Here is an 11,127-nt window from a genome sequence, read left to right on the forward strand (position 1 = left end):
CGCGGAGCGGGGCGGAGCCGGGGGCGGGGGCGCGGAGCCCCGCCGGGACCGCTGCCCCCCCTCCCGGGGCCGGTGCCCCGACGGCTGAGCACGGGGGGGTTCGTCCCGGGGAGCCCCGGCGGGTAGGGCTGCGTCCCCCCGCCGGCCCCGTCCCACCGGAGGAGATCCCTGTGGGCAGCTCCCCCCCGGGGGCAGCCTCTCCTCGCACCCCACGGCACCGGGCACACCATGTCCCCCTTCCCTGCCCTCTGCTCTCCCCTCTCCCAGGAGACCCCCGCAGGCAGCACAGCCCCTGGAGAGCCCTCTGCATCTCCCCCTTAGCTTTTTCCTCGGCCATTATTATTAGTATTTATTCTGGGCGCCTTCAGAAGCCATGCACGGCACGCAGACGCCGTCACCTTGCTGCTCCCCAGCCTCTTCTCAGAGCACGCTGGGTTTTCTGTGCTCCCATCCATAGGTAACTCCATGGTAACCTCCCTCTGCTCTGCAAAAGAAAACCAAACTAACAAAAGCTCTTAAGGAAACTGTGTTATCTAAGCACGAAAGGAGGTTTGTGTGTATTTCTTATTAAAAGATTGGGAAACGAGGGCTGGGTTACCATGGATTTGGGGAACTCGAGTACACCATTACTTGGTTAACATCCACAAGAAATAATGCTAACAGATCTGCAAACTGCAAATCCTCCCTTGAAAAGCCGACTTACTCCCATTCGATCATTTTCCCAGTCTCCTACTTCAGGTCTTTGTCAGGGCCTCATGTGGTTGATTTGTTTCGTACACAAGTTAGACCTGTCTGTGGCTTCCCAGCTCTAACCTCTTACAAAAGCTGCAAGCACTCTTGCTGCCTTCCATTTGTGCACTACATGTGCTGTCGGAAGCAGCAAGTCGCCATCCCCACCCGTAGCCCACCGGCCCCTTGCTGTGCTTCAGGGCCCTCGGATAAATCCTGCCTGCTGCTGGCAACCCGGTGCTCTCCGTTTTTATCGACGCTTCCCAAAGGTCTCTTTTGACGTTTCAGCTCTTTGGAGGTACCTGCCGTGGGAAAGGGGGCAGTCTGAATTCTCCTACATGCTTCATGGCAAGCTCTGATGTAAACAAATTCATTTTGTTTTTATGCAATTCCCCCCCCCCCCCCCCCTTTCTTTTTTTTCAGCCACAGAATCACAAGAAGCCAGCAGGGCACTGGCTAGCTTTCCTCTAGTAATGTTGGAACAGCTTTCTCGACAAGCTCCTGTGCTTTCTATATGTGCCACCTTAAAGCTCGTCTGTCCCAGGGGGCTGCATTTACCTCACTGAAATCTGTGTCCTCTCCCTCCTGCCTTGTTTGAACACAGCACGCACCTTGGGAAGGCTCAGCTCTGCCTTTACCCAGCTATTTTAAAGCTGTTGCAGTTTTTGGCTCTTTACAGATACAACTGCGAAAAGAACTTTAAAAATATTTTCAGAACGAAGATGGAAAAGAAGATATAATGAAGCTTAAACGCTTTCCTAGACTGAATATCAGGATTTATTCCCCAAGAGCACACGCAGCTCCCTGCCTTGCCTGCACATGCCGGCAGCCCTCTCACAGCATCAGCTCTCCATTGCAGACCATGAGGATGCCCGCTGGCACCCTCCCGCTTCCACACCCGTCACCTGCTTCTTTCTTTCAGCTCTGGATGCTGCTATAAAGCCTGCTAAAAGCACTAGCGGAGTGCCCCGGAGATCACTGCTGAGAGTTTTACCTTTCAGCTGCTGCTTTGGCTCGGTTGCCTTTTTTTTGCATGGCTTATTTCCTGGGAGGCTGCTCTGCAGGCAGCGAGAGGGGCGCATCCCTGCTGCACAAGAGGTGGAAAACTTCCTCTGGTGTCTCTGGCCGGTTGCTCTGGGGCGATGATCTCTGCCCCCCTCACGCGTTTGGAGGCACGTGGCCAGGCGCTGCTCATGCAGAGCCCCTCTCTGATCCGACACAGAACAACGCACACGCTGCCAGCCTGCAGGTCCTTCCCCCAGGCCTCCCCGTGGCTGTGGCTCACTGGCACAGCACCCACGCGGCTGCCAGGTTAGCTCCTCACGCTCACCGTCCTTCCTTCCAGTCTCCTGCCCCGTGCTGGATTAGCGGCTGGTTAATTAGCTGCTTTGTCACCCTCCTGCTGGGGACTCCCCCCGCCCCACAGCAGGAGGGACACACGCTCCTTTCCCACGTCCCCTTTGCGAGCAGCAGGTGAGAGCGCCGGAGGTGTGGGGCAGCCTGGGCCTGGCTTCCTGGCAGCAGCTGGCTCAGGATGCCCAGCAGGACGTGCCTGGTGGCCGCTGGCACCAGCACCCCCGTGCCGGCAGGCACAGCGCCCTGCAGATGATGCCAGCACGTGGCAGGGATGCGTCAGGGATCCCACACACACAAACACCGCTCAGACAGCTGGTGCTGCAGGAGCACGGGCCCCGGGATGGCCCCGGTACAGCCTCACTGCCCCGGGAGCAGACGAGGACAGGAGGTGTGGAGAACAGCGAGAGTCACCTCGTGCAAGGGGGACGGGGCTGCGCGCAGCGGGGCTTTCTCTCCCCTACAAGAAAAGCAGAGCAGCCCCCTCCTACTCCGTCCCTCCAGATGGCTCCAAGCCAGAGCGAGTAGGAGAAATCACGACTACCTGATGGCTGCTTGGCAGTTGTCATGAAACAAGCCCGGCACTTGTCAAGCCAAACCCTCGTCGCCTGGTTAGAGCCGCGCTGTCACGACACGGCAGGGCTCGGTGCTCGGCCCAGCCCCACCTCGTGCTGCAGGACAGAAGCACGGCCACAGGGCAGGGCAGCTGGCACCTGCGAGCTGCAGCCACCTGCTCTGCTCCCTGTCCCAGGGGACGGAGGTGACACTCGTGGTGGCTCCCTAGACCTGTGCCAAAATTGTGTGGCAGCCACTGGTGTCGTCGCTCGGCCGGCTGCGGAGCCCCCAGGCCCCACACAAGTGAGCGGGGTGCTTCTCCCTGAGCTGGGCTCGCTCTGCAGAGACGCAGCCGAGCCCTCGGGGCTGGATGTGGGGGGCAGCGCTCGGCCCCGCAGCACGGGGAGGGCTCAGCAGAGCGCTGTTGGGGTGAGGGCTCGGAGCCCCTCCCGCCGGGCGTCGTGGGAAGGCTGTTGTGGAATAAACATCCCATTAAGGCTGGGAAAAATAAAATTAGCTTGCCGAGCCCAGTGGGGTGGGAAGCAAACAGCTCTATCAGCGCCTGGGAGTGAGCAGTTTATGTAAGCAACAGGCTCACCAGCTGCGGGGAGGGCAGAGCGCAGGGGACACCGGTGCCTCCTCCTGCGGGTTTGTCCCCTGCAGGCAGGGCACCCCGCTGGGGGACCTTTGGGGATGTTCCTCCATGGGGGATGCTGAGGGGAGCTGCAAGCCCAGCCAGGAGGCACGGCACCACCAAATTCAAGGCGAGGAGGCTTCTCCCTGTGCCTCCTCCCTCTGCTCTGCCCAGGGGCACTCCAGGCAGCGAGGGTGGGAGGCTTTCAAGTCCCCTGCCTTTGGGGACCTGGGGCACGCACGGGGTGCAGGGACTCATGAGGCAGGGTGGCTGCGGCAGAGTCAGGGGGTGCCTCGTAGCATCTTCTGCCCTGCTCTCAGGAGTGGGGTCCTGAGGAGGAACGTCCACCAGCAGCCACAGCACGGGGCCACCAGCCTCCACGTCACCATTCTCCTGCCTCTCTGCGTGCCTAAAGCCCCTCTCCTCTAACGCCTCCCTCAGCCCAGCCCGTTCCTCCTCGGTCCCCAAAGGCCTCAATTAACCACGTAATTAGGAATGCATTGCAATTACAGTAAAACAACCCTTCGAGCTGGAAAAAGAGCGTTCTTCACACAGCAAGATCAGCGCAAGTTTGCACGCCCGCAGGAGCTCGCTGGAGGCAAAGCCCCAACTTCGCAGCAGAAGTCGGGTGACTGCCCATACAGAGTTATCCTCCTTTCACCCACGGCCGTAGCTCATCTAGGGGACAGCTGCTGCCCCACAAACTGTGCCTGGCCTCACGTTGTTCCTTGTGGCGAGGCTGCTGCACGGCTCTGAGGACAGGGCAGCAGGTGCTCCTGGCTGTTATGGCAGGGTGGGCGATGGGGCAGGGTGTATGCAGGAGATGTAAGCCCGGTGCTCTTCCCTGGGAGCCCTTCTGGTCCAGCCCGGCACAGCTCTGGATCCACACCTCACACTCTGCCCAGCGCAGGGATGCTGCAGTCACTGAGGTCTGGGTTAAACGAAGAGCAGAAACCCAGCAGTGTGGCAGGTACCAAGGACGCCCAGGGTCCGATGGATCTACCTCTCGGCCCTGAGGTCAACCTCCCTTTGGGAGGGAGCGCTCACCTGATGCCATTAACCTTACAGAGATGTTTTTCCTCCCTTCCCCCCAGCTGCCAACTTCCAAGGAACCTGCTGGATGTTATCCTTGGGGGTCTCACATCCCAGCCCAGCCCCTGCAAGGACGCGGCACATTCGCTGCGCTCCCATGGGTGCTGCCCCCCGGGAGGGTCTGAGGGATGGTGGCCGCCTGCTCCAGCAGCGATTACAGAGCAGGGAAGCGGCAGTGCTCTGTGCCTCGCTACCTGGCTGAATTGGTCCATCTGCACAGAGCAGCCGGGCTGCCACTTGTCCCCTCTCAGAGCCAGCAGCATAAGCACCTTTGCTAATTGGGCCTGTTGCCATGGATTTTTTTTTTCTTTGCTTTGTTTTACTTCCAGGCTGTGTTAGGAGCACGCTGGGGTTATCAGAGCCCTGCCAGGTGCTCTCACCATGCCAGGATGGGAAGACCTCAGAGCAGCTTGAAGAGCAAATTCCGTGCCTGTCCCTTTCCCCGTGCTGCTGGTGTGTGGCTGTAGGACAGGGGCTGGTGGCCACGCAGTCCCAGGGCAGGAGCCTGAGCAGTGCTCACAGCAGGCATTCCCTTGGCAAGGAGGGTAAGTGGCATTTGATACCACCAAAAAAAGGATCTGGCTGCTCCCAGCTGGGGCACTGAACAGAGACTCGACACCCTCAGGCCCTTGGCACCGTCACTGCAGACAGAAGGACTGTGGCCATGCAAGGACAGCTTGAAACACTGAGGAGCTGTGGCTGCATCAGTGAGCGAGTGCAGGAGCAGCCCCATCATGTACCCACCGGGGAGCAGAGCCCACCACGGCCCCATCCCTGCTCTTCCCAGCCTTGCCCCCTCCTCACTTCTCCCTTTTCCCCCCCCTTCTCCTGGCTGTTCAACTAGTGGTGGAGCAGAAGAGGCTGGATCTGGAAGAGCGAATACACAAAGATTTGGCCACGAACAGGAGATGGAGGCATTTGCTAGAGAGCATCTGACAGCTTGAGGAGAGCAGGCAGAGCTGGCTCCGGAGGAGCTGTGGTAATTAGAGTCTGTTTGCACTCACTCTCTCCATTTAACACCAGAGGTTTCCATACTCGAAAGCAGCCCTGCTACTGCCAGCCTGCAGGCCCCCGCAGCTCCCCCCGGCTTGCTGCTACCCCAGCACCGCAGCGCCTGGTGCTGCTCTGCCACCTCCCCGCTGCCCCCCAGGGCACCCGTGGGACCGGGATGCATCCCCCCAGCACCCACCATGGTCCGACGAGGAGCAGGGCAGCAGGAGCTGGACAAATGCTGCCCAGGGGTGCTCGCTCGGCAGCGGTTTCCCTCCGCGAGGTTGGCTCGGTTCATTGCCTGCTCCTGCGCCCTGTTGCTGGGGGAGCTGGCAGCGCAATTACACCTCCTGCTCTGCATCCCCAGCTCCCCGTACTGCCTCCCGTGCAAACCCTGCTGCCTGTGGATATTTTTAGCTCCTGGGAACTCTAATCTTTTTCTTAATGGCACACGTGCACAGGGAAACGTGCACAGGCAGAGCTGCTGGCCCTGGTGCCATGCAGGGAGCTGCTGGGCAATGCCTCCTTCAGGGCACAGGGCAGCAGGTCCTGGCACAGCGAGCACCCTCATGGCCCACAGAGGCATTGTTTTGCCCCCTTTTACATGGGCTGTGGCCCAGCTGGGTCTCTGCTGCTGGCCATCCCCAGCACACTCCTGCTGCAGGGGGCATCTCCCCCAGGACAGAGGGGTCAGGCCGCTTCTGTGCGTCCCCCAGCCCAGGGACGGCCTAGAGGGGCTCCAGTGTGGGGTAACAGCAACACCCCGTGGGGCAGCAGGCTGAGGTGCCTCCACCAGCACACCCTGGGGATGCAAAGCCTTCGTAACATCCATTAACTGGTGCTGCAGAGGGCAGGAGGCAGCATTACATTACAGCCCCCAGCATCCCGCCTGCACCTCAGCCTGCCAGCCCTCAGCAGGCAGGGGCCCCCCCGCTGCAGCTCCTCCTTCCCCAGCAGGATACCTTAGGGATACAGGAGGATCTGGGAACCTCACAGGGGGTGCTGCCGGGTAGCTGCAACATACCTGCACGCAGAGCACCTCCCTGGGGGCCTCTGGCTGCTCAGCAGCACCAGGGAGGAGAAGGGAAGCAGGGAAAAGGCTGCTTTTCCCTGCTCCTAAAGCTCCTAAATTAGGAGGTGGGAAGCTCCTAAATTAGGAGGTGGGAGTCTAATTTTAGGCACCTGGCATTGCCTTTCAGAGTGATGAATTAAGCTCTGCAAGGGCTGGGGTGTGTGTTGCTCCTGCCTTAATGCTATGGGAGAGAGAGCATGTGTCCGGGGCTGGCTCCAGCACCCCGCGTGCCCCAGGGTGTGCACGCCGTGGGGATCAGCCCTTGCTGCCGGCCTGGCTGTTTTCAGGGCCACCAGAACTGCTCACATGTGCCGTGAAGAACCACCAGCCCCAGAAATGAAGTTCACAGCCTGTTGTGTGGCTGAGCACAGCTGTCACACAGCTGAGGGCTGTGCCACCCTGTGCATGCAGCATGTCACCTCTGTCCAGCAGCAACCTGGGCTGGTGACACCCTCAGAGCTTGTCACGGGGCTTGGAAGGGGCTGAGGGCTCACCCGTGACCCCCAGGAGCAGCTTTGCTGCCTGTTGTGCTAAAGCTCTGCTGCTGGGGGACACCTCTGCCCTGCCCCGGCCCGTGCAGGACCCCGGTGTTGCCCATGGCCACCCCAGGCCGGACAAGGAGCTTGAAATCATCTCGTGGCTCAGCAGAAAGATAAATCGAGAGCAAAGCACTGGGCTGGCAGATTGCTGCTGGGCAATTGCCCCTCGGAGGACAGCTCTGCAGCTCTGCCGGCTCGCTGGTCTCGTTTGAGATCTTTCAGGCATCGTAATAAAGTGAAACCTTATTTACTGCCCTCATCCCGCCTTGCTAAAGTGGCCGTGGGCACACAGCAGACCTCTTTCCTTCTGTACTAACAAGAACGTCTTAACACAGCACAAATCAACCCCAGATAAACGCAGGCACCGGGGGAAGGCCAGGGCAGGGATAGAGCTGGGCAGGGGGCACAGCAGGGGCTGGGGCTCAGGATGGAGAAGGGCTGGGGGGGTTGCAGGTGGCAGATGCTGTTGGGGGTGATGGCACACGTAGCTGTGCTTTAACAGGCCCCAGGAACACGGGGTGAAGGGCAGCTGTTGGCAGCGGACGGCTGAGGGGTGTGGGTCTGGATGCAGCAAAGCCCCGGCTGGATGCTGTGCACCCAGGCGCTGGGCTCTGGCCGGGGGCAGAGCTCCACAAAGATGAAATACGTACTGCAGAGGGACATGCTATTGACTAGAAGGCACTGAAGCAGAGCAAGAGCCACAGACTTCAATTGTCCTCCCCCGGGCTCTGCCCTGGGCTCGCGGGGCAGAGCTGGGGCAGGAGCTGGGGGCTGCCGGAGCGGCTCCACGAGGGGGGCGCGGGTCACCCTAAGGCGTGGGGGGGGGGCACCCACCCTGCTGGAGCTGCCAAGGCTCCGGGGCAGGAGTGCTGCCTCTTGCAGCGGCGCCTTGAGCCTTTGGACATGTCTTCACCCTCACGGTGGGCGCTGATGTTTCTGCGTGGGGTTTCTGGCTTGGTGGCCGCCTGCCAGGCTTGCGGGCATACTGCTGCTGGGTGCTCTGCTCCCACCAAGGCAGCTGCCAGGGCCCCGTGTGAGGGCCGGGGCGATGTCGCTCTGCAGAACCACGCAGCGGTGCTGCCTGGAAAAGAAAAATGGGCAAAAAATGTTCAGGATCCGAAGAACGCTCCCAGACCGTGCTGGAAACACTTTCCCGATAGTTGGAGATTTGATGCAAACAGGGCCCGAAGGCCAAGGGCTTCTGTAGCACGGAGGAGAACCGCTCTGAAAGCGAGAGCTGATTCATAGCAGCAGGGATGGCCGTTTGGTCAGGACAGCTTAAACCCCCCCCAAACTTCCAACTCCTGTTGCATCCAACGAGGTTACGAGCTCTGCAGCAACCCGCCTGTCCGGGGGAGATCATATATTTAGGACGCTTCCTCTCTAGTACTGCTGTCCAAACAACCACAAATCCACAGCCAGGGGAAGCGCGGTGGCGAAATGAAATATGATTTAACCAGGCCCCGGCTTCGCAGCCGGCGGGGAGGGGCGGAGGGGCAGGCACTGTCCAGCTCCCGACGCGGGCAGTGCAGCAACCAAATTGTCCCAGCGCGAGCCGAGCGCCTGTCTGCGGCCTTCCTCATTTTAATCTATGTTGCAATGAATTAAACATGTTTTAATATCAAAAATGAAAGATCAAGGATCGGCAGTAATAAATCCTCCACACTCATTTTCTGTATTAAGCCGGTGTGTACGCAGGCAAGCACAATAATTAGAGTCATGCCGTGATTTATTTGGAGGAAGGAACCGAAGGCATTCGGATATTGAATTCTCATTCTCGGCGCGCGCTCGCACTCCGGATCCCCGCCTGTGCTGTAAATCCCTCCACGGTGGGGACGCCGTAGGAGTGGAAGCGCTGGTGGCAGCTGGACGTGTGGGACACGGCTGGGGACAGGAGCGGCCTTTGCCTGCCCCGGGAGGATGGATTCCACGTGGCATAGTGGGAACAGCATCACCCAGGAGAGGCTCTGGCCGGAGCCTGCAGCTCGGGGCTGGGGTCACTCATACCCCGGTGCTTCCATAAGGAGCACCTCCACCCCTCTTGGCACAGGGACTGCTCCCTGTGCTGAGGGCACCGTCCGGGCCACGCCAGCCCTGTCCCCAGCCAGAGCATTGCCCCCAGCCCCAGGGCTGGAGCGGTTTCCTCAGGCTCCAGGTCCAGCCCAGCAGAGCCAGTGGCAGGCATCTGCATTTCAGGCAGGCACTGCAGAGCCGAAGCCATGGTTACACACCTATTTCTATTCTAAGCAGTCATTTTTGGAGTTGTTTATAACTTTTCCCCATATTTTCACCTCTTTGGCATTTTTTTCTCTGCACGGGTGTGAATTTTGGCCGGTGGTTGGAGCCAGTTTGGAAGCTGGAGAAGCTGGCTCTGGCGGGGGCAGTGCAGCTGCAGCTTGTTCTCCCAAACCTCTCCAGCACTGCAGCATCGGGGCCGTGTAACAGCTGATCCTCGGGCAGCAGGTGTGCTCTTGGGCAGGCTGCTGGAAATCAACTCATTCCCCGGCATGGATGAGGCGGTGGGCCTGAAAATGTACGGAGGGGAAGCGACCTTCAGCTATGCCTTCAAACATCTGGGGCTTCAAGCCAGTGATGCTGTGCCTCGGGGGCTGCTCCATCCCTCGGCAGCTAGAACAGCACACGAGGGGATTTGTAGATGCCTTTGAATTTTCCCCAGGAGGCACAAGCCCCTCCAGAAATTCACCCCACGCACGCACAGGCTTTCAACGTGTTATCTCGTTCCTTACCCCAAGCACTAATCCATGGATGCCCCGGGTCTGTGCACCACAAGCAGAACACCTCACCCTGGAGGATGTGCAGGCTTTTTCCTCTTTTTAACAGAGGAAAAAAAGGGGGAAATGGGGAGCTATCCAAAGGCCATGAAAGCACGAGGGCAGTCACTTTCCCAAACGGGTGAGCCCAGGGCTCCTACCACAACGATCCCACCTGTGTGCAGTGCTGTGGGTTTTCCCCGTCTCACCACGTGTGTCTCGTGATGTTTGTTCCTTCCTCCGGAATTCAGCCCCTGAAACCAGGGAACGGCGTGAAGAACTGTATTTTTAATATATTCTTTACGGATTAAATTTCAAGATCTCATAAATACCCGGAGAGGCTCGGGGATGCACACCTAGAAGCGGAGGATAAGAATCCAAGAGCTGGTATTTAAAAATGAATGAGTCGTGGTTTCCACATCAATCCCGTGATATTTAGCAGCCCGGTTCCTGCAGCAGGGCCGCCTGCCGCCGCGGCGGGCAGCACCTGGCACCGTGGGCGCGCCGGCACCGCTGCCAAAGCCCCGCTCAGGCGCAGGGAGAAACCTCCTGTGGTTGTCCAAGGGAAGAGTCTGGGGTTCCTCAAGGATTAAAAATTCTCAGTAATTCCCATGACTCCAGGAGCTGGGGTCATTTCTGCTGCTCGACACCACTAGATGCCTCCAGTGCTGGCAAAAGTGTGCACAACTGAAATGTCCTGCCATGAAGCCACAGCCTCCTTGGGTTTGTCCTGGTAGAGCCAGGGCACTGCTAGGAGCCCGAAACAGCACGAGAGCAGCGTGGAGAAGGAAGAGGAGCGCATTATTTTTAGCTGCAACGCATTTGTGCTTTCCTCTTTTACGGAGACGGGCTGAAAGGAGTGAGAACAGACTATGGCATCGAATTCCTGATCTAACACTTCAGAATGATTGGCATCGAAATAGCAACTCGCTCGAGACCTCACAAAACCCACGGGTGGGGGTCTCTCTGACAGGGAGGGGGAGAAGTCCTGGCCAGGAGCTGGCCGGGGCTGCCATGCTCGGAGCAGCCGCCGTGCTGGGCTGGGAGCAGCTCTGAGCCTGGTGCTTTCCATGCTAACATGGATGGAAATGCCTTTTGATGTTCCCTTTGAATCACTCCTCTCTCTTCCTTCTCGTCCCCAGGGTATTTTGTTGGGCTTCTTAATAAAGTTGGAGGGGGGCGAAGGGGGAAAACTTCTTTGAGCTTGTTGTAAATGAGCAGAATCTTATCATCTGCCTGCTTCCTTTTTAGATTTACACCCTAATCTTGTTTACAGGCTGAATACCGAGAGCTAATCAGTAGGTGATCGATAGCTGAGAGGCTCCTTCCTGATCTGCCACCATTTCAGATCAATCTGCTCATGGGCGTCTGTGCATGGAGGCTGCTTTTTGG

General features: G+C 58.9%; 1 long non-coding RNA gene across 1 annotated transcript; it reads right to left on the reverse strand.

The window, feature by feature from the left end:
- Positions 1–3,798: 3,798 nt before the first annotated feature.
- LOC118166774 lies at positions 3,799–6,424 on the reverse strand. Its single transcript, XR_004750726.1, has 2 exons — positions 6,378–6,424; positions 3,799–4,202 (listed from the first exon to the last, which is right to left on the reverse strand). It is a non-coding gene; the product is annotated as an uncharacterized LOC118166774 (long non-coding RNA).
- Between the last annotated feature and the right edge of the window lie 4,703 nt (positions 6,425–11,127).

The sequence above is a fragment of the Oxyura jamaicensis genome, chromosome 4 (genome assembly GCF_011077185.1).
Source record: "Oxyura jamaicensis isolate SHBP4307 breed ruddy duck chromosome 4, BPBGC_Ojam_1.0, whole genome shotgun sequence".
Lineage (NCBI taxonomy): Eukaryota > Metazoa > Chordata > Aves > Anseriformes > Anatidae > Oxyura > Oxyura jamaicensis.